The following is a 23596-nucleotide window of genomic DNA, read 5'->3' on the forward strand; positions in this document are numbered from 1 at the left end:
TCAGTCAATTCACCATCAGTCAATTCACTCTCAGTCAATTCACCCTCCGTCAATTCACTCTCACTCAATTCACCCTCAGTCAATTCACCATCAGTCAATTCACTCTCAGTAAATTCACCCTCAGTCAATTCAACATCAGTCTATTCACACTCAGTCAATTAACTCTCACTCAATTCTCCCTCAGTCAATTCACCATCAGTCAATTCACTCTCAGTAAATTCACCCTCAGTCAATTCACCCTCAGTCATTTTCACACTCAGTCAAATCACTCACAGTTAATTCACTCTCCGTCAATTCACCCTCAGTCAATTCACCCACAGACAATCCAGCATCAGTCAATTCACCCTCATTCAATTCACTCTCAGTGAATTGACACTCAGTCAATTCACCCTCTGTCAATTCACTCTCCGTCAATTCACTCTCCGTCAATTCACTCTCCGTCAATTCGCTCACAGTCAATTCACCCTCAGTCAATTCAATCTCAGTCAATTCTACTCAGTCAATTTACTCTCAGTCAATTCACTTTCAGTCAATTCACTCTCAGTCAATTCACTCAGTCAATTCAGTCTCAGTAAATTAACCCTCAGTCAATTCATCCTCAGTCAATTCACGGTCAGTAAATTCACCCTCAATCAATTCAGCCTCAGTCAATTCACCCTCAGTCAATTCACCCTCAGTCAATTCACCCTCAGACAAGTCTCACTCACTAACTCAGCCTCAGTCAATTCACCCTCAGTCAATTCACCCTCAGACAAGTCTCACTCACTAACTCAGCCTCAGTCAATTCACCCTCAGTCAATTCACCCTCAGACAAGTCTCACTCACTAACTCAGCCTCAGTCAATTCACCCTCAGTCAATTCACCATCAGACAAGTCTCATTCACTAACTCAGCCTCAGTCAATTAACGCTCAGTCAATTCACTCACAGTTAATTTACGCTCAGTCAATTCACTCTCACTCAATTGAACCTCAGTCAATTCACTCTCACTCAATTCAACCTCAGTCAATTCAACATCAGTCTATTCACACTCAGTCAATTAACTCTCACTCAATTCTCCCTCAGTCAATTCACCATCAGTCAATTCACTCTCAGTAAATTCACCCTCAGTCAATTCACCCTCAGTCATTTTCACACTCAGTCAAATCACTCACAGTTAATTCACTCTCCGTCAATTCACCCTCAGTCAATTCACCCACAGACAATCCAGCATCAGTCAATTCACCCTCATTCAATTCACTCTCAGTGAATTGACACTCAGTCAATTCACCCTCTGTCAATTCACTCTCAGTCAATTCACTCTCCGTCAATTCACTCTCCGTCAATTCACTCTCCGTCAATTCACTCTCAGTCAATTCACCCTCAGACAATTCGCTCACAGTCAATTCACCCTCAGTCAATTCAATCTCAGTCAATTCTACTCAGTCAATTTACTCTCAGTCAATTCACTTTCAGTCAATTCACTCTCAGTCAATTCACTCAGTCAATTCAGTCTCAGTAAATTAACCCTCAGTCAATTCATCCTCAGTCAATTCACGGTCAGTAAATTCACCCTCAATCAATTCAGCCTCAGTCAATTCACCCTCAGTCAATTCACCCTCAGTCAATTCACCCTCAGACAAGTCTCACTCACTAACTCAGCCTCAGTCAATTCACCCTCAGTCAATTCACCCTCAGACAAGTCTCACTCACTAACTCAGCCTCAGTCAATTCACCCTCAGTCAATTCACCCTCAGACAAGTCTCACTCACTAACTCAGCCTCAGTCAATTCACCCTCAGTCAATTCACCCTCAGACAAGTCTCACTCACTAACTCAGCCTCAGTCAATTAACGCTCAGTCAATTCACTCACAGTTAATTTACGCTCAGTCAATTCACTCTCACTCAATTGAACCTCAGTCAATTCACTCTCACTCAATTCAACCTCAGTCATTTCACCCTCAGTCAATTCAGTCTCAGTCAATTCAGTCTCAGTCAATTCAGTCTCAGTCAATTCACCCTCAGTCAATTCACCCTCAGTCAATTCACCATCAGTCAATTCAGCCTCAGTCAATTTACCCTCAGACAAGTCTCACTCACTAATTCAGTCTCAGTCAATTCACCCTCAGTCAATTCACCCTCAGTAAATTCATCCTCAGTCAATTCACACGAAGTCAATTCACCCTCAGTCAATTCACCCTCAGACAATTGATTCTTAGTCAATTCAACCTCAGTCAATTCACTCACCGTCAATTCACCCTCAGTCAATTCACCCTCAGACAATTCACTCTCAGTCAATTCAACCTCAGTCAATTCACCCTCAGAATATTCACGCTCAGTCAATTCACCCTCAGTCAATTCACCCTCAGTCAATTCACCCTCAGACAATTGATCCTTAGTCAATTCAACCTCAGTCAATTCACTCTCCGTCAATTCACCCTCAGTCAATTCACCCTCAGACCATTCACTCTCAGTCAATTCAACCTCAGTCAATTCACCCTCAGAATATTCACCCTCAGTTCATTCACCCACAGACAATTCAGCATCAGTCAATTCACCTCAGTCAATTCACTCTCCGTCAATTCACTCTCCGTCAATTCACCCTCAGTCAATTCACCCTCAGTCAATTCACCCTCAGACAATTCACCCTCAGACAATTCGCTCACAGTCAATTCACCCTCAGTCAATTCACTCTCAGTCAATTCCACTCAGTCAATTTACTCTCAGTCAATTCACTCTCAGTCAATTCACTCTCAGTCAATTCACCCTCAGTCAATTCACCCTCAGTCATTTTCACACTCAGTCAATTCACTCTCAGACAATTCGCTCACAGTCAATTCACCCTCAGTCAATTCACTCTCAGTCAATTCACTCTCCGTCAATTCACTCTCCGTCAATTCACCCTCAGTCAATTCACCCTCAGTCATTTTCACACTCAGTCAATTCACCCTCAGTCAATTCACCCTCAGTCATTTTCACACTCAGTCAATTCACTCTCCGTCAATTCACCCTCAGTCAATTCACCCTCAGTCCATTCACCCTCAGTCAATTCACCCTCAGTCATTTTCACCCTCAGTCATTTTCACCCTCAGTCAATTCGCTCACAGTCAATTCACCCTCAGTCAATTCACCATCAGTCAATTCACCCTCAGTCAATTCACCCTCAGTCAATTCACCCTCAGTCAATTAACTCTCACTCAATTCACCCTCAGTCAATTCACCATCAGTCAATTCACCCTCAGTCAATTCACCCTCAGTCAATTCATCCTCAGTCAATTCACCATCAGTCAATTCATCCTCAGTCAATTCACCATCAGTCAATTCACCATCTGTCAATTCACCATCAGTCAATTCAGTCTCAGTCAATTCACCCTCAGTCAATTCATCCTCAGTCAATTCACCCTCAGTCAATTCACCATCTGTCAATTCACCATCAGTCAATTCAGTCTCAGTCAATTCAGCCTCAGTCAATTTACCCTCAGTCAATTCACCATCTGTCAATTCACCATCTGTCAATTCACCCTCAGTCAATTCACCCTCAGTCAATTCATCCTCAGTCAATTCACCATCAGTCAATTTACCCTCAGTCAATTCACCATCTGTCAATTCACCATCAGTCAATTCAGTCTCAGTCAATTCACCATCAGTCAATTCACCATCTGTCAATTCATCCTCAGTCAATTCATCCTCAGTCAATTCACCATCAGTCAATTCACCCTCAGTCAATTCACCCTCAGTCAATTCAGCCTCAGTCAATTCAGCCTCATTCAATTCACCCTCAGAAAAGTCTCACTCACTAATTCAGTCTCAGTCAATTCACACTCAGTCAATTCACCCTCAGTCAATTCACCATCAGTCAATTCACCATCTGTCAATTCACCATCTGTCAATTCACCATCAGTCAATTCAGTCTCAGTCAATTCACCCTCAGTCAATTCACCCTCAGTCAATTCATCCTCAGTCAATTCACCCTCAGTCAATTCACCCTCAGTCAATTCAGCCTCAGTAAATTCAGCCTCAGTCAATTCAGCCTCAGTCAATTCACCATCAGTCAATTCACCCTCAGTCAATTCACCCTCAGTCAATTCAGCCTCAGTAAATTCAGCCTCAGTCAATTCAGCCTCAGTCAATTCAGCCTCATTCAATTCACCCTCAGAAAAGTCTCACTCACTAATTCAGTCTCAGTCAATTCACACTCAGTCAATTCATCCTCAGTCAATTCACCCTCAGTCTCTTCACCCTCAGTCAATTCACTCTCAGTCAATTCACTCTCAGTCAATTCACTCTCTGTCAATTCACCCTCAGTCACTTCACCCTCAGTCAATTCACCCTCTGTCAATTCGCTCCTCGTCAATTCACCCTCATCAATTCACCCTCAGTCATTTTCACGCTCAGTCAATTCACTCACAGTTAATTCACTCTCACTCAATTCAGTCTCAGTCAATTCACCCTCAGTCAATTCACCCTCAGTCATTTCACTCTCGGTCAATTCACTCTCAGTCAATTCACCCTCAGTCAATTCATCCTCAGTCAATTCACGCTCAGTCAATTCACCCTCAGTCAATTCACCCTCAGTCAATTCACTCTCGGTCAATTCACTCTCAGTCAATTCAGCCTCAGTCAATTCATCCTCAGTCAATTCACGCTCAGTCAATTCACCCTCAGTCAATTCACCATCAGTCAATTCACCATCAGTCAATTCAGCCTCAGTCAATTCAGCCTCAGTCAATTCAGCCTCAGTCAATTCAGCCTCAGTCAATTCAGCCTCAGTCAATTCAGCCTCATTCAATTCACCCTCAGAAAAGTCTCACTCACTAATTCAGTCTCAGTCAATTCACACTCAGTCAATTCATCCTCAGTCAATTCACCCTCAGTCTCTTCACCCTCAGTCATTTCACCCTCAGTCAATTCACTCTCAGTCAATTCACTCTCTGTCAATTCACCCTCAGTCACTTCACCCTCAGTCATTTCACCCTCAGTCAATTCACTCTCCGTCAATTCACTCTCCGTTAATTCACTCTCAGTCAATTCACTCTCAGTCAATTCACTCTCGGTCAATTCACCCTCAGTCAATTCGCTCCTCGATAATTCACCCTCATCAATTCACCCTCAGTCATTTTCACGCTCAGTCAATTCACTCACAGTTAATTCACTCTCACTCAATTCAGTCTCAGTCAATTCACCCTCAGTCAATTCACCCTCAGTCAATTCACCCTCAGTCAATTCACTCTCGGTCAATTCACTCTCAGTCAATTCACCCTCAGTCAATTCATCCTCAGTCAATTCACGCTCAGTCAATTCACCCTCAGTCAATTCACTCTCGGTCAATTCACTCTCGGTCAATTCAGCCTCAGTCAATTCATCCTCAGTCAATTCACGCTCAGTCAATTCACCCTCAGTCAATTCACCATCAGTCAATTCACCATCTGTCAATTCACCATCAGTCAATTCAGCCTCAGTAAATTCAGGCTCAGTCAATTCAGCCTCAGTCAATTCAGCCTCAGTCAATTCAGCCTCAGTCAATTCAGCCTCATTCAATTCACCCTCAGAAAAGTCTCACTCACTAATTCAGTCTCAGTCAATTCACACTCAGTCAATTCATCCTCAGTCAATTCACCCTCAGTCTCTTCACCCTCAGTCAATTCACTCTCAGTCAATTCACTCTCTGTCAATTCACCCTCAGTCACTTCACCCTCAGTCATTTCACCCTCAGTCAATTCACTCTCCGTCAATTCACTCTCCGTCAATTCACTCTCAGTCAATTCACTCTCAGTCAATTCACTCTCGGTCAATTCACCCTCAGTCAATTCGCTCCTCGTCAATTCACCCTCATCAATTCACCCTCAGTCAATTCACGCTCAGTCAATTCACCCTCAGTCAATTCACCCTCAGTCAATTCATCCTCAGTCAATTCACCATCAGTCAATTCAGCCTCAGTCAAGTCACCCTCAGTCAAGTCACCCTCAGTCAATTCAGCCTCAGTCAATTCAGCCTCATTCAATTCACCCTCAGAAAAGTCTCACTCACTAATTCAGTCTCAGTCAATTCACACTCAGTCAATTCATTCTCAGTCAATTCACCCTCAGTCAATTCACCCTCAGTCAATTCACCCTCAGTCATTTTCACACTCAGTCAATTCACTCACATTTAATTCACCCTCAGTCAATTCACCCTCAGTCAATTCAGCCTGAGTCAATTCAGCCTCAGTCAATTCACCCTCAGTCAATTTACCCTCAGTCAATTCATTCTCCGTCAATTCACTCTCTGTCAATTCAGTCTCACTCAATTCAACCTCAGTCAATTCACCCTCAGTCAATTCACCCTCAGTCAATTCACCATCAGTCAAGTCTCACTCACTGATTCAGTCTCAGTCTATTCACCCTCAGTCTATTCACCCTCAGTCAATTCACTCTCACTCAAAGTTAATTCACTCTCAGTCAATTCACCCTCAGACAATTCAGCCTCAATCAATTCTCCGTCAGTCAATTTGCACTCAGTCAATTCACCCTCAGTCAATTCATCATCAGTCAATTCAACCTCAATCAATTCACCCTCAGTCAATTCACCATCAGTCAAGTCTCACTCACTAATTCAGTCTCAGTCAATTCACCCTCAGTCAATTCACCCTCAGTCAATTCACCCTCAGTCAATTCACCCTAAGTCAATTCACCCTAAGTCAATTCACCCTCAGTAAATTCACTCACAGTTAATTCACTCTCAGTCAATTCACACTCAATCAATTCACTCGCAGTCAATTCACTCGCAGTTTATTCACCCTCAGTCAATTCACCCTCAGTCAATTCACCCTCAGTCAATTCACCCTCAGACAAGTCTCACTCACTAATTCAGCCTCAGTCAATTCACCCTCAGTCAATTTACCCTCAGACAAGTATCACTCAATCAATTCATCCTCAGACAAGTCACCCTCAGTCAATTCACCCGCAGTCAATTCACCCTCAGTCAAATCACCCTCAGTCATTTTCACACTCATCAATTCACTCGCAGTCAATTCACCCTCAGTCACTTCACCCTCAGTCACTTCACCCTCAGTCATTTTCACGCTCAGTCAATTCACTCACAGTTAATTCACTCTGCGTCAATTCACTCTCCGTCAATTCACCCTCAGTCAATTCACCCTCAGTCAATTCACTCTCGGTCAATTCACTCTCAGTCAATTCACCCTCAGTCAATTCATCCTCAGTCAATTCACGCTCAGTCAATTCACGCTCAGTCAATTCACCATCAGTCAATTCAGTCTCCGTCAATTCACCCTCAGTCAATTCGCCCTCAGTCAATTCATCCTCAGTCAATTCACCATCAGTCAATTCACCCTCAGTCAATTCACCCTCAGTAAATTCAGCCTCAGTCAATTCAGCCTCAGTCAATTCAGCCTCATTCAATTCACCCTCCGAAAAGTCTCACTCACTAATTCAGTCTCAGTCAATTCACACTCAGTCAATTCACCCTCAGTCAATTCACCATCAGTCAATTCACCATCTGTCAATTCACCATCTGTCAATTCACCCTCAGTCAATTCACCCTCAGTCAATTCATCCTCAGTCAATTCACCATCAGTCAATTCACCCTCAGTCAATTCACGCTCAGTCAATTCAGCCTCAGTAAATTCAGCCTCAGTCAATTCAGCCTCAGTCAATTCAGCCTCATTCAATTCAGCCTCAGAAAAGCCTCACTCACTAATTCAGTCTCAGTCAATTCACCCTCAGTCAATTCAGCCTCAGTCAATTCAGCCTCAGTCAATTCAGCCTCATTCAATTCAGCCTCAGAAAAGTCTCACTCACTAATTCAGTCTCAGTCAATTCACCCTCAGTCAATTCACCATCAGTCAATTCACTCTCAGTCAATTCACCCTCCGTCAATTCACTCTCACTCAATTCACCCTCAGTCAATTCACCATCAGTCAATTCACTCTCAGTAAATTCACCCTCAGTCAATTCAACATCAGTCTATTCACACTCAGTCAATTAACTCTCACTCAATTCTCCCTCAGTCAATTCACCATCAGTCAATTCACTCTCAGTAAATTCACCCTCAGTCAATTCACCCTCAGTCATTTTCACACTCAGTCAAATCACTCACAGTTAATTCACTCTCCGTCAATTCACCCTCAGTCAATTCACCCACAGACAATCCAGCATCAGTCAATTCACCCTCATTCAATTCACTCTCAGTGAATTGACACTCAGTCAATTCACCCTCTGTCAATTCACTCTCAGTCAATTCACTCTCCGTCAATTCACTCTCCGTCAATTCACTCTCCGTCAATTCACTCTCAGTCAATTCACCCTCAGACAATTCGCTCACAGTCAATTCACCCTCAGTCAATTCAATCTCAGTCAATTCTACTCAGTCAATTTACTCTCAGTCAATTCACTTTCAGTCAATTCACTCTCAGTCAATTCACTCAGTCAATTCAGTCTCAGTAAATTAACCCTCAGTCAATTCATCCTCAGTCAATTCACGGTCAGTAAATTCACCCTCAATCAATTCAGCCTCAGTCAATTCACCCTCAGTCAATTCACCCTCAGTCAATTCACCCTCAGACAAGTCTCACTCACTTACTCAGCCTCAGTCAATTCACCCTCAGTCAATTCACCCTCAGACAAGTCTCACTCACTAACTCAGCCTCAGTCAATTCACCCGCAGTCAATTCACCCTCAGACAAGTCTCACTCACTAACTCAGCCTCAGTCAATTCACCCTCAGTCAATTCACCATCAGACAAGTCTCATTCACTAACTCAGCCTCAGTCAATTAACGCTCAGTCAATTCACTCACAGTTAATTTACGCTCAGTCAATTCACTCTCACTCAATTGAACCTCAGTCAATTCACTCTCACTCAATTCAACCTCAGTCATTTCACCCTCAGTCAATTCAGTCTCAGTCAATTCACCCTCAGTCAATTCACCCTCAGTCAATTCACCATCAGTCAATTCAGCCTCAGTCAATTTACCCTCAGACAAGTCTCACTCACTAATTCAGTCTCAGTCAATTCACCCTCAGTCAATTCACCCTCAGTAAATTCATCCTCAGTCAATTCACACGAAGTCAATTCACCCTCAGTCAATTCACCCTCAGACAATTGATTCTTAGTCAATGCAACCTCAGTCAATTCACTGACCGTCAATTCACCCTCAGTCAATTCACCCTCAGACAATTCACTCTCAGTCAATTCAACCTCAGTCAATTCACCCTCAGAATATTCACGCTCAGTCAATTCACCCTCAGTTAATTCACTCTCAGTCAATTCACCCACAGAATATTCACGCTCAGTCAACTCACTCTCCGTCAATTCACCCTCAGTCAATTCACCCTCAGTCATTTTCACACTCAGTCAATTCACTCTCAGTCAATTCACCCTCAGACAATTCACTCTCCGTCAATTCACTCTCCGTCAATTCACTGTCCGTCAATTCACCCTCAGTCAATTCACTCTCCGTCAATTCACTCTCCGTCAATTCACTCTCCGTCAATTCACCCTCAGTCAATTCACCCTCAGTCATTTTCACACTCAGTCAATTCACTCACAGTTAATTCACTCTCAGTCAATTCACCCTCAGTCAATTCAATCTAAGTCATTTCACCGTCAGTCAATTCACCCTCAGTCAATTCAGTCTCCGTCAATTCACCCTCCGTCAATTCACACTCGGTCAATTCACCCTTAGTCAATTCGCTCTTCGTCAATTCACCCTCAGTCAATTCACCGTCAGTCAATTCACCCTCAGTCAATTCACTCGAAGTCAATTCACCCTCAGTCAATTCACCCTCAGTCAATTCACCCTCAGACAATTGATCCTTAGTCAATTCAACCTCAGTCAATTCACTCTCCGTCAATTCACCCTCAGTCAATTCACCCTCAGACCATTCACTCTCAGTCAATTCAACCTCAGTCAATTCACCCTCAGAATATTCACCCTCAGTTCATTCACCCACAGACAATTCAGCATCAGTCAATTCACCCTCAGTCAATTCACTCTCCGTCAATTCACTCTCCGTCAATTCAACCTCAGTCAATTCACCCTCAGTCAATTCACCCTCAGACAATTCACCCTCAGACAATTCGCTCACAGTCAATTCACTCTCAGACAATTCGCTCACAGTCAATTCACCCTCAGTCAATTCACTCTCAGTCAATTCACTCTCCGTCAATTCACTCTCTGTCCAGTCACCCTCAGTCAATTCACCCTCAGTCATTTTCACACTCAGTCAATTCACCCTCAGTCAATTCACCCTCAGACAATTCGCTCACAGTCAATTCACCCTCAGTCAATTCACCCTCAGTCATTTTCACACTTAGTCAATTCACTCTCCGTCAATTCACCCTCAGTCAATTCACCCTCAGTCAATTCACCCTCAGTCAATTCACCCTCAGTCATTTTCACCCTCAGTCAATTCACCCTCAGTCAATTCACCCTCAGTCAATTAACTCTCACTCAATTCACCCTCAGTCAATTCACCATCAGTCAATTCACCTTCAGTCAATTCACCCTCAGTCAATTCATCCTCAGTCAATTCACCATCAGTCAATTCATCCTCAGTCAATTCACCATCAGTCAATTCACCGTCTGTCAATTCACCATCAGTCAATTCAGTCTCAGTCAATTCACCCTCAGTCAATTTACCCTCAGTCAATTCACCATCTGTCTATTCACCATCTGTCAATTCACCCTCAGTCAATTCACCCTCAGTCAATTCACCCTCAGTCAATTCATCCTCAGTCAATTCACCATCAGTCAATTTACCCTCAGTCAATTCACCATCTGTCAATTCACCATCAGTCAATTCAGTCTCAGTCAATTCACCATCAGTCAATTCACCATCTGTCAATTCATCCTCAGTCAATTCATCCTCAGTCAATTCACCATCAGTCAATTCACCCTCAGTCAATTCACCCTCAGTCAATTCAGCCTCATTCAATTCACCCTCAGAAAAGTCTCACTCACTAATTCAGTCTCAGTCAATTCACACTCAGTCAATTCACCCTCAGTCAATTCACCATCAGTCAATTCACCATCTGTCAATTCACCATATGTCAATTTACCATCAGTCAATTCAGTCTCAGTCAATTCACCCTCAGTCAATTCACCCTCAGTCAATTCATCCTCAGTCAATTCACCATCAGTCAATTCACCCTCAGTCAATTCACCCTCAGTCAATTCAGCCTCAGTAAATTCAGCCTCAGTCAATTCAGCCTCAGTCAATTCACCATCAGTCAATTCACCCTCAGTCAATTCACCCTCAGTCAATTCAGCCTCAGTAAATTCAGCCTCAGTCAATTCAGCCTCAGTCAATTCAGCCTCATTCAATTCACCCTCAGAAAAGTCTCACTCACTAATTCAGTCTCAGTCAATTCACACTCAGTCAATTCATCCTCAGTCAATTCACCCTCAGTCTCTTCACCCTCAGTCAATTCACTCTCAGTCAATTCACTCTCAGTCAATTCACTCTCTGTCAATTCACCCTCAGTCACTTCACCCTCAGTCAATTCACCCTCAGTCAATTCGCTCCTCGTCAATTCACCCTCATCAATTCACCCTCAGTCATTTTCACGCTCAGTCAATTCGCTCACAGTTAATTCACTCTCACTCAATTCAGTCTCAGTCAATTCACCCTCAGTCAATTCACCCTCAGTCAATTCACCCTCAGTCAATTCACCCTCAGTCAATTCACGCTCAGTCAATTCACCCTCAGTCAATTCACTCTCGGTCAATTCACTCTCGGTCAATTCACTCTCAGTCAATTCATTCTCCGTCAATTCACTCTCTGTCAATTCACTCTCACTCAATTCAACCTCAGTCAATTCACCCTCAGTCAATTCACCCTCAGTCAATTCACCATCAGTCAAGTCTCACTCACTGATTCAGTCTCAGTCTATTCACCCTCAGTCTATTCACCCTCAGTCAATTCACTCTCACTCAAAGTTAATTCACTCTCAGTCAATTCACCCTCAGACAATTCAGCCTCAATCAATTCTCCGTCAGTCAATTCGCACTCAGTCAATTCACCCTCAGTCAATTCATCATCAGTCAATTCAACCTCAATCAATTCACCCTCAGTCAATTCACCATCAGTCAAGTCTCACTCACTAATTCAGTCTCAGTCAATTCACCCTCAGTCAATTCACCCTCAGTCAATTCACCCTCAGTCAATTCACCCTAAGTCAATTCACCCTAAGTCAATTCACCCTCAGTAAATTCACTCACAGTTAATTCACTCTCAGTCAATTCACACTCAATCAATTCACTCGCAGTCAATTCACTCGCAGTTTATTCACCCTCAGTCAATTCACCCTCAGTCAATTCACCCTCAGTCAATTCACCCTCAGACAAGTCTCACTCACTAATTCAGCCTCAGTCAATTCACCCTCAGTCAATTTACCCTCAGACAAGTATCACTCAATCAATTCATCCTCAGACAAGTCACCCTCAGTCAATTCACCCGCAGTCAATTCACCCTCAGTCAAATCACCCTCAGTCATTTTCACACTCATCAATTCACTCGCAGTCAATTCACCCTCAGTCACTTCACCCTCAGTCACTTCACCCTCAGTCATTTTCACGCTCAGTCAATTCACTCACAGTTAATTCACTCTGCGTCAATTCACTCTCCGTCAATTCACCCTCAGTCAATTCACCCTCAGTCAATTCACTCTCGGTCAATTCACTCTCAGTCAATTCACCCTCAGTCAATTCATCCTCAGTCAATTCACGCTCAGTCAATTCACGCTCAGTCAATTCACCATCAGTCAATTCGCCCTCAGTCAATTCATCCTCAGTCAATTCACCATCAGTCAATTCACCCTCAGTCAATTCACCCTCAGTAAATTCAGCCTCAGTCAATTCAGCCTCAGTCAATTCAGCCTCATTCAATTCACCCTCCGAAAAGTCTCACTCACTAATTCAGTCTCAGTCAATTCACACTCAGTCAATTCACCCTCAGTCAATTCACCATCAGTCAATTCACCATCTGTCAATTCACCCTCAGTCAATTCACCCTCAGTCAATTCACCATCAGTCAATTCACCATCTGTCAATTCACCATCTGTCAATTCACCCTCAGTCAATTCACACTCAGTCAATTCACCCTCAGTCAATTCACGCTCAGTCAATTCAGCCTCAGTAAATTCAGCCTCAGTCAATTCAGCCTCAGTCAATTCAGCCTCAGTCAATTCAGCCTCATTCAATTCAGCCTCAGAAAAGTCTCACTCACTAATTCAGTCTCAGTCAATTGACCCTCAGTCAATTCAGCCTCAGTCAATTCAGCCTCAGTCAATTCAGCCTCATTCAATTCAGCCTCAGAAAAGTCTCACTCACTAATTCAGTCTCAGTCAATTCACCCTCAGTCAATTCACCATCAGTCAATTCACTCTCAGTCAATTCACCCTCCGTCAATTCACTCTCACTCAATTCACCCTCAGTCAATTCACCATCAGTCAATTAACTCTCAGTAAATTCACCCTCAGTCAATTCAACATCAGTCTATTCACACTCAGTCAATTAACTCTCACTCAATTCTCCCTCAGTCAATTCACCATCAGTCAATTCACTCTCAGTAAATTCACCCTCAGTCAATTCACCCTCAGTCATTTTCACACTCAGTCAAATCACTCACAGTTAATTCACTCTCCGTCAATTCACCCTCAGTCAATTCACCCACAGACAATCCAGCATCAGTCAATTCACCCTCATTCAATTCACTCTCAGTGAATTGACACTCAGTCAATTCACCCTCTGTCAATTCACTCTCAGTCAATTCACTCTCCGTCAATTCACTCTCCGTCAATTCACTCTCCGTCAATTCACTCTCAGTCAATTCAGCCTCAGACAATTCGCTCACAGTCAATTCACCCTCAGTCAATTCAATCTCAGTCAATTCTACTCAGTCAATTTACTCTCAGTCAATTCACTTTCAGTCAATTCACTCTCAGTCAATTCACTCAGTCAATTCAGTCTCAGTAAATTAACCCTCAGTCAATTCATCCTCAGTCAATTCACGGTCAGTAAATTCACCCTCAATCAATTCAGCCTCAGTCAATTCACCCTCAGTCAATTCACCCTCAGTCAATTCACCCTCAGACAAGTCTCACTCACTAACTCAGCCTCAGTCAATTCACCCTCAGTCAATTCACCCTCAGACAAGTCTCACTCACTAACTCAGCCTCAGTCAATTCACCCTCAGTCAATTCACCCTCAGACAAGTCTCACTCACTAACTCAGCCTCAGTCAATTCACCCTCAGTCAATTCACCATCAGACAAGTCTCATTCACTAACTCAGCCTCAATCAATTAACGCTCAGTCAATTCACTCACAGTTAATTTACGCTCAGTCAATTCACTCTCACTCAATTGAACCTCAGTCAATTCACTCTCACTCAATTCAACCTCAGTCAATTCAACATCAGTCTATTCACACTCAGTCAATTAACTCTCACTCAATTTTCCCTCAGTCAATTCACCATCAGTCAATTCACTCTCAGTAAATTCACCCTCAGTCAATTCACCCTCAGTCATTTTCACACTCAGTCAAATCACTCAAAGTTAATTCACTCTCCGTCAATTCACCCTCAGTCAATTCACCCACAGACAATCCAGCATCAGTCAATTCACCCTCATTCAATTCACTCTCAGTGAATTGACACTCAGTCAATTCACCCTCTGTCAATTCACTCTCAGTCAATTCACTCTCCGTCAATTCACTCTCCGTCAATTCACTCTCCGTCAATTCACTCTCCGTCAATTCACTCTCAGTCAATTCACCCTCAGACAATTCGCTCACAGTCAATTCACCCTCAGTCAATTCAATCTCAGTCAATTCTACTCAGTCAATTTACTCTCAGTCAATTCACTTTCAGTCAATTCACTCTCAGTCAATTCACTCAGTCAATTCAGTCTCAGTAAATTAACCCTCAGTCAATTCATCCTCAGTCAATTCACGGTCAGTAAATTCACCCTCAATCAATTCAGCCTCAGTCAATTCACCCTCAGTCAATTCACCCTCAGTCAATTCACCCTCAGACAAGTCTCACTCACTAACTCAGCCTCAGTCAATTCACCCTCAGTCAATTCACCCTCAGACAAGTCTCACTCACTAACTCAGCCTCAGTCAATTCACCCTCAGTCAATTCACCCTCAGACAAGTCTCACTCACTAACTCAGCCTCAGTCAATTCACCCTCAGTCAATTCACCCTCAGACAAGTCTCACTCACTAACTCAGCCTCAGTCAATTAACGCTCAGTCAATTCACTCACAGTTAATTTACGCTCAGTCAATTCACTCTCACTCAATTGAACCTCAGTCAATTCACTCTCACTCAATTCAACCTCAGTCATTTCACCCTCAGTCAATTCAGTCTCAGTCAATTCAGTCTCAGTCAATTCAGTCTCAGTCAATTCACCCTCAGTCAATTCACCCTCAGTCAATTCACCATCAGTCAATTCAGCCTCAGTCAATTTACCCTCAGACAAGTCTCACTCACTAATTCAGTCTCAGTCAATTCACCCTCAGTCAATTCACCCTCAGTAAATTCATCCTCAGTCAATTCACACGAAGTCAATTCACCCTCAGTCAATTCACCCTCAGACAATTGATTCTTAGTCAATTCAACCTCAGTCAATTCACTCACCATCAATTCACCCTCAGTCAATTCACCCTCAGACAATTCACTCTCAGTCAATTCAACCTCAGTCAATTCACCCTCAGAATATTCACGCTCAGTCAATTCACCCTCAGTTAATTCACTCTCAGTCAATTCACCCACAGAATATTCACGCTCAGTCAACTCACTCTCCGTCAATTCACCCTCAGTCAATTCACCCTCAGTCATTTTCACACTCAGTCAATTCACTCTCAGTCAATTCACCCTCAGACAATTCACTCTCCGTCAATTCACTCTCCGTCAATTCACTGTCCGTCAATTCACCCTCAGTCAATTCACTCTCCGTCAATTCACTCTCCGTCAATTCACTCTCCGTCAATTCACCCTCAGTCAATTCACCCTCAGTCATTTTCACACTCAGTCAATTCACTCTCAGTCAATTCACCCTCAGACAATTCACTCTCCGTCAATTCACTCTCCGTCAATTCACTGTCCGTCAATTCACCCTCAGTCAATTCACTCTCCGTCAATTCACTCTCCGTCAATTCACTCTCCGTCAATTCACTCTCAGTCAATTCACCCTCAGTCAATTCAATCTAAGTCATTTCACCGTCAGTCAATTCACCCTCAGTCAATTCAGTCTCCGTCAATTCACCCTCCGTCAATTCACACTCGGTCAATTCACCCTTAGTCAATTCGCTCTTCGTCAATTCACCCTCAGTCAATTCACCGTCAGTCAATTCACCCTCAGTCAATTCACTCGAAGTCAATTCACCCTCAGTCAATTCACCCTCAGTCAATTCACCCTCAGACAATTGATCCTTAGTCAATTCAACCTCAGTCAATTCACTCTCCGTCAATTCACCCTCAGTCAATTCACCCTCAGACCATTCACTCTCAGGCAATTCAACCTCAGTCAATTCACCCTCAGAATATTCACCCTCAGTTCATTCACCCACAGACAATTCAGCATCAGTCAATTCACCCTCAGTCAATTCACTCTCCGTCAATTCACTCTCCGTCAATTCAACCTCAGTCAATTCACCCTCAGTCAATTCACCCTCAGACAATTCACCCTCAGACAATTCGCTCACAGTCAATTCACCCTCAGTCAATTCACTCTCAGTCAATTCCACTCAGTCAATTTACTCTCAGTCATTTCACTCTCAGTCAATTCACTCTCAGTCAATTCACCCTCAGTCAATTCACCCTCAGTCATTTTCACACTCAGTCAATTCACTCTCAGACAATTCGCTCACAGTCAATTCACCCTCAGTCAATTCACTCTCAGTCAATTCACTCTCCGTCAATTCACTCTCAGTCCATTCACCCTCAGTCAATTCACCCTCAGTCATTTTCACACTCAGTCAATTCACCCTCAGTCAATTCACCCTCAGACAATTCGCTCACAGTCAATTCACCCTCAGTCAATTCACTCTCCGTCAATTCACTCTCAGTCCATTCACCCTCAGTCAATTCACCCTCAGTCATTTTCACACTCAGTCAATTCACCCTCAGTCAATTCACCCTCAGACAATTCACCCTCAGACAATTCGCTCACAGTCAATTCACCCTCAGTCAATTCACTCTCAGTCAATTCCACTCAGTCAATTTACTCTCAGTCAATTCACTCTCAGTCAATTCACTCTCAGTCAATTCACTCTCCGTCAATTCACCCTCAGTCAATTCACCCTCAGTCAATTCACCCTCAGTCAATTCACCCTCAGTCATTTTCACCCTCAGTCAATTCACCCTCAGTCAATTCACCCACAGTCAATTAACTCTCACTCAATTCACCCTCAGTCAATTCACCATCAGTCAATTCACCTTCAGTCAATTCACCCTCAGTCAATTCATCCTCAGTCAATTCACCATCAGTCAATTCATCCTCAGTCAATTCACCATCAGTCAATTCACCATCAGTCAATTCACCATCTGTCAATTCACCCTCTGTCAATTCACTCTCAGTCAATTCACTCTCCGTCAATTCACTCTCCGTCAATTCACTCTCCGTCAATTCACTCTCCGTCAATTCAGCCTCAGACAATTCGCTCACAGTCAATTCACCCTCAGTCAATTCAATCTCAGTCAATTCTACTCAGTCAATTTACTCTCAGTCAATTCACTTTCAGTCAATTCACTCTCAGTCAATTCACTCAGTCAATTCAGTCTCAGTAAATTAACCCTCAGTCAATTCATCCTCAGTCAATTCACGGTCAGTAAATTCACCCTCAATCAATTCAGCCTCAGTCAATTCACCCTCAGTCAATTCACCCTCAGTCAATTCACCCTCAGACAAGTCTCACTCACTAACTCAGCCTCAGTCAATTCACCCTCAGTCAATTCACCCTCAGACAAGTCTCACTCACTAACTCAGCCTCAGTCAATTCACCCTCAGTCAATTCACCCTCAGACAAGTCTCACTCACTAACTCAGCCTCAGTCAATTCACCCTCAGTCAATTCACCATCAGACAAGTCTCATTCACTAACTCAGCCTCAATCAATTAACGCTCAGTCAATTCACTCACAGTTAATTTACGCTCAGTCAATTCACTCTCACTCAATTGAACCTCAGTCAATTCACTCTCACTCAATTCAACCTCAGTCAATTCAACATCAGTCTATTCACACTCAGTCAATTAACTCTCACTCAATTTTCCCTCAGTCAATTCACCATCAGTCAATTCACTCTCAGTAAATTCACCCTCACTCAATTCACCCTCAGTCATTTTCACACTCAGTCAAATCACTCAAAGTTAATTCACTCTCCGTCAATTCACCCTCAGTCAATTCACCCACAGACAATCCAGCATCAGTCAATTCACCCTCATTCAATTCACTCTCAGTGAATTGACACTCAGTCAATTCACCCTCTGTCAATTCACTCTCAGTCAATTCACTCTCCGTCAATTCACTCTCCGTCAATTCACTCTCCGTCAATTCACTCTCAGTCAATTCACCCTCAGACAATTCGCTCACAGTCAATTCACCCTCAGTCAATTCAATCTCAGTCAATTCTACTCAGTCAATTTACTCTCAGTCAATTCACTTTCAGTCAATTCACTCTCAGTCAATTCACTCAGTCAATTCAGTCTCAGTAAATTAACCCTCAGTCAATTCATCCTCAGTCAATTCACGGTCAGTAAATTCACCCTCAATCAATTCAGCCTCAGTCAATTCACCCTCAGTCAATTCACCCTCAGTCAATTCACCCTCAGACAAGTCTCACTCACTAACTCAGCCTCAGTCAATTCACCCTCAGTCAATTCACCCTCAGACAAGTCTCACTCACTAACTCAGCCTCAGTCAATTCACCCTCAGTCAATTCACCCTCAGACAAGTCTCACTCACTAACTCAGCCTCAGTCAATTCACCCTCAGTCAATTCACCCTCAGACAAGTCTCACTCACTAACTCAGCCTCAGTCAATTAACGCTCAGTCAATTCACTCACAGTTAATTTACGCTCAGTCAATTCACTCTCACTCAATTGAACCTCAGTCAATTCACTCTCACTCAATTCAACCTCAGTCATTTCACCCTCAGTCAATTCAGTCTCAGTCAATTCAGTCTCAGTCAATTCAGTCTCAGTCAATTCACCCTCAGTCAATTCACCCTCAGTCAATTCACCATCAGTCAATTCAGCCTCAGTCAATTTACCCTCAGACAAGTCTCACTCACTAATTCAGTCTCAGTCAATTCACCCTCAGTCAATTCACCCTCAGTAAATTCATCCTCAGTCAATTCACACGAAGTCAATTCACCCTCAGTCAATTCACCCTCAGACAATTGATTCTTAGTCAATTCAACCTCAGTCAATTCACTCACCATCAATTCACCCTCAGTCAATTCACCCTCAGACAATTCACTCTCAGTCAATTCAACCTCAGTCAATTCACCCTCAGAATATTCACGCTCAGTCAATTCACCCTCAGTTAATTCACTCTCAGTCAATTCACCCACAGAATATTCACGCTCAGTCAACTCACTCTCCGTCAATTCACCCTCAGTCAATTCACCCTCAGTCATTTTCACACTCAGTCAATTCACTCTCAGTCAATTCACCCTCAGACAATTCACTCTCCGTCAATTCACTCTCCGTCAATTCACTGTCCGTCAATTCACCCTCAGTCAATTCACTCTCCGTCAATTCACTCTCCGTCAATTCACTCTCCGTCAATTCACCCTCAGTCAATTCACCCTCAGTCATTTTCACACTCAGTCAATTCACTCTCAGTCAATTCACCCTCAGACAATTCACTCTCCGTCAATTCACTCTCCGTCAATTCACTGTCCGTCAATTCACCCTCAGTCAATTCACTCTCCGTCAATTCACTCTCCGTCAATTCACTCTCCGTCAATTCACTCTCAGTCAATTCACCCTCAGTCAATTCAATCTAAGTCATTTCACCGTCAGTCAATTCACCCTCAGTCAATTCAGTCTCCGTCAATTCACCCTCCGTCAATTCACACTCGGTCAATTCACCCTTAGTCAATTCGCTCTTCGTCAATTCACCCTCAGTCAATTCACCGTCAGTCAATTCACCCTCAGTCAATTCACTCGAAGTCAATTCACCCTCAGTCAATTCACCCTCAGTCAATTCACCCTCAGACAATTGATCCTTAGTCAATTCAACCTCAGTCAATTCACTCTCCGTCAATTCACCCTCAGTCAATTCACCCTCAGACCATTCACTCTCAGGCAATTCAACCTCAGTCAATTCACCCTCAGAATATTCACCCTCAGTTCATTCACCCACAGACAATTCAGCATCAGTCAATTCACCCTCAGTCAATTCACTCTCCGTCAATTCACTCTCCGTCAATTCAACCTCAGTCAATTCACCCTCAGTCAATTCACACTCAGACAATTCACCCTCAGACAATTCGCTCACAGTCAATTCACCCTCAGTCAATTCACTCTCAGTCAATTCCACTCAGTCAATTTACTCTCAGTCAATTCACTCTCAGTCAATTCACTCTCAGTCAATTCACTCTCAGTCAATTCACCCTCAGTCAATTCACCCTCAGTCATTTTCACACTCAGTCAATTCACTCTCAGACAATTCGCTCACAGTCAATTCACCCTCAGTCAATTCACTCTCAGTCAATTCACTCTCCGTCAATTCACTCTCAGTCCATTCACCCTCAGTCAATTCACCCTCAGTCATTTTCACACTCAGTCAATTCACCCTCAGTCAATTCACCCTCAGACAATTCGCTCACAGTCAATTCACCCTCAGTCAATTCACTCTCCGTCAATTCACTCTCAGTCCATTCACCCTCAGTCAATTCACCCTCAGTCATTTTCACACTCAGTCAATTCACCCTCAGTCAATTCACCCTCAGACAATTCACCCTCAGACAATTCGCTCACAGTCAATTCACCCTCAGTCAATTCACTCTCAGTCAATTCCACTCAGTCAATTTACTCTCAGTCAATTCACTCTCAGTCAATTCACTCTCAGTCAATTCACTCTCCGTCAATTCACCCTCAGTCAATTCACCCTCAGTCAATTCACCCTCAGTCAATTCACCCTCAGTCATTTTCACCCTCAGTCAATTCACCCTCAGTCAATTCACGCACAGTCAATTAACTCTCACTCAATTCACCCTCAGTCAATTCACCATCAGTCAATTCACCTTCAGTCAATTCACCCTCAGTCAATTCATCCTCAGTCAATTCACCATCAGTCAATTCATCCTCAGTCAATTCACCATCAGTCAATTCACCATCAGTCAATTCACCATCAGTCAATTCAGTCTCAGTCAATTCACCCTCAGTCAATTCATCCTCAGTCAATTCACCATCAGTCAATTCACCATCAGTCAATTCAGTCTCAGTCAATTCAACATCAGTCAATTCAGTCTCAGTCAATTCACCCTCAGTCAATTTACCCTCAGTCAATTCACCATCTGTCAATTCAACATCAGTCAATTCAGTCTCAGTCAATTCACCCTCAGTCAATTTACCCTCAGTCAATTCACCATCTGTCAATTCACCATCTGTCAATTCACCCTCAGTCAATTCATCCTCAGTCAATTCACCATCAGTCAATTCACCATCAGTCAATTCACCATCTGTCAATTCACCATCAGTCAATTCAGTCTCAGTCAATTCACCATCAGTCAATTCACCATCAGTCAATTCACCATCTGTCAATTCACCATCAGTCAATTCAGTCTCAGTCAATTCACCCTCAGTCAATTCACCATCAGTCAATTCACCATCTGTCAATTCACCATCAGTCAATTCAGTCTCAGTCAATTCAACATCAGTCAATTCAGTCTCAGTCAATTCACCCTCAGTCAATTTACCCTCAGTCAATTCACCATCTGTCAATTCACCATCTGTCAATTCACCCTCAGTCAATTCACCCTCAGTCAATTCACCCTCAGTCAATTCATCCTCAGTCAATTCACCATCAGTCAATTTACCCTCAGTCAATTCACCATCTGTCAATTCACCATCAGTCAATTCAGTCTCAGTCAATTCACCATCAGTCAATTCACCATCTGTCAATTCATCCTCAGTCAATTCATCCTCAGTCAATTCACCATCAGTCAATTCACCCTCAGTCAATTCACCCTCAGTCAATTCAGCCTCATTCAATTCACCCTCAGAAAAGTCTCACTCACTAATTCAGTCTCAGTCAATTCACACTCAGTCAATTCACCCTCAGTCAATTCACCATCAGTCAATTCACCATCTGTCAATTCACCATCTGTCAATTCACCATCAGTCAATTCAGTCTCAGTCAATTCACCCTCAGTCAATTCACCCTCAGTCAATTCATCCTCAGTCAATTCACCATCAGTCAATTCACCCTCAGTCAATTCACCCTCAGTCAATTCAGCCTCAGTAAATTCAGCCTCAGTCAATTCAGCCTCAGTCAATTCACCATCAGTCAATTCACCCTCAGTCAATTCACCCTCAGTCAATTCAGCCTCAGTAAATTCAGCCTCAGTCAATTCAGCCTCAGTCAATTCAGCCTCATTCAATTCACCCTCAGAAAAGTCTCACTCACTAATTCAGTCTCAGTCAATTCACACTCAGTCAATTCATCCTCAGTCAATTCACCCTCAGTCTCTTCACCCTCAGTCAATTCACTCTCAGTCAATTCACTCTCAGTCAATTCACTCTCTGTCAATTCACCCTCAGTCACTTCACCCTCAGTCAATTCACCCTCAGTCAATTCGCTCCTCGTCAATTCACCCTCATCAATTCACCCTCAGTCATTTTCACGCTCAGTCAATTCACTCACAGTTAATTCACTCTCACTCAATTCAGTCTCAGTCAATTCACCCTCAGTCAATTCACCCTCAGTCAATTCACCCTCAGTCAATTCACCCTCAGTCAATTCACGCTCAGTCAATTCACCCTCAGTCAATTCACCCTCAGTCAATTCACTCTCGGTCAATTCACTCTCAGTCAATTCAGCCTCAGTCAATTCATCCTCAGTCAATTCACGCTCAGTCAATTCACCCTCAGTCAATTCACCATCAGTCAATTCACCATCTGTCAATTCACCATCAGTCAATTCAGCCTCAGTAAATTCAGCCTCAGTCAATTCAGCCTCAGTCAATTCAGCCTCAGTCAATTCAGCCTCAGTCAATTCAGCCTCATTCAATTCACCCTCAGAAAAGTCTCACTCACTAATTCAGTCTCAGTCAATTCACACTCAGTCAATTCATCCTCAGTCAATTCACCCTCAGTCTCTTCACCCTCAGTCAATTCACTCTCAGTCAATTCACTCTCAGTCAATTCACCCTCAGTCACTTCACCCTCAGTCATTTCACCCTCAGTCAATTCACTCTCCGTCAATTCACTCTCCGTCAATTCACTCTCCGTCAATTCACTCTCAGTCAATTCACTCTCAGTCAATTCACACTCAGTCAATTCACTCTCAGTCAATTCACTCTCAGTCAATTCACCATCAGTCAATTCATCATCTGTCAATTCACCATCAGTCAATTCAGTCTCAGTCAATTCACCTTCAGTCAATT

This window comes from Pristiophorus japonicus, chromosome 21, assembly GCF_044704955.1.
Source record: "Pristiophorus japonicus isolate sPriJap1 chromosome 21, sPriJap1.hap1, whole genome shotgun sequence".
NCBI lineage: Eukaryota > Metazoa > Chordata > Chondrichthyes > Pristiophoridae > Pristiophorus > Pristiophorus japonicus.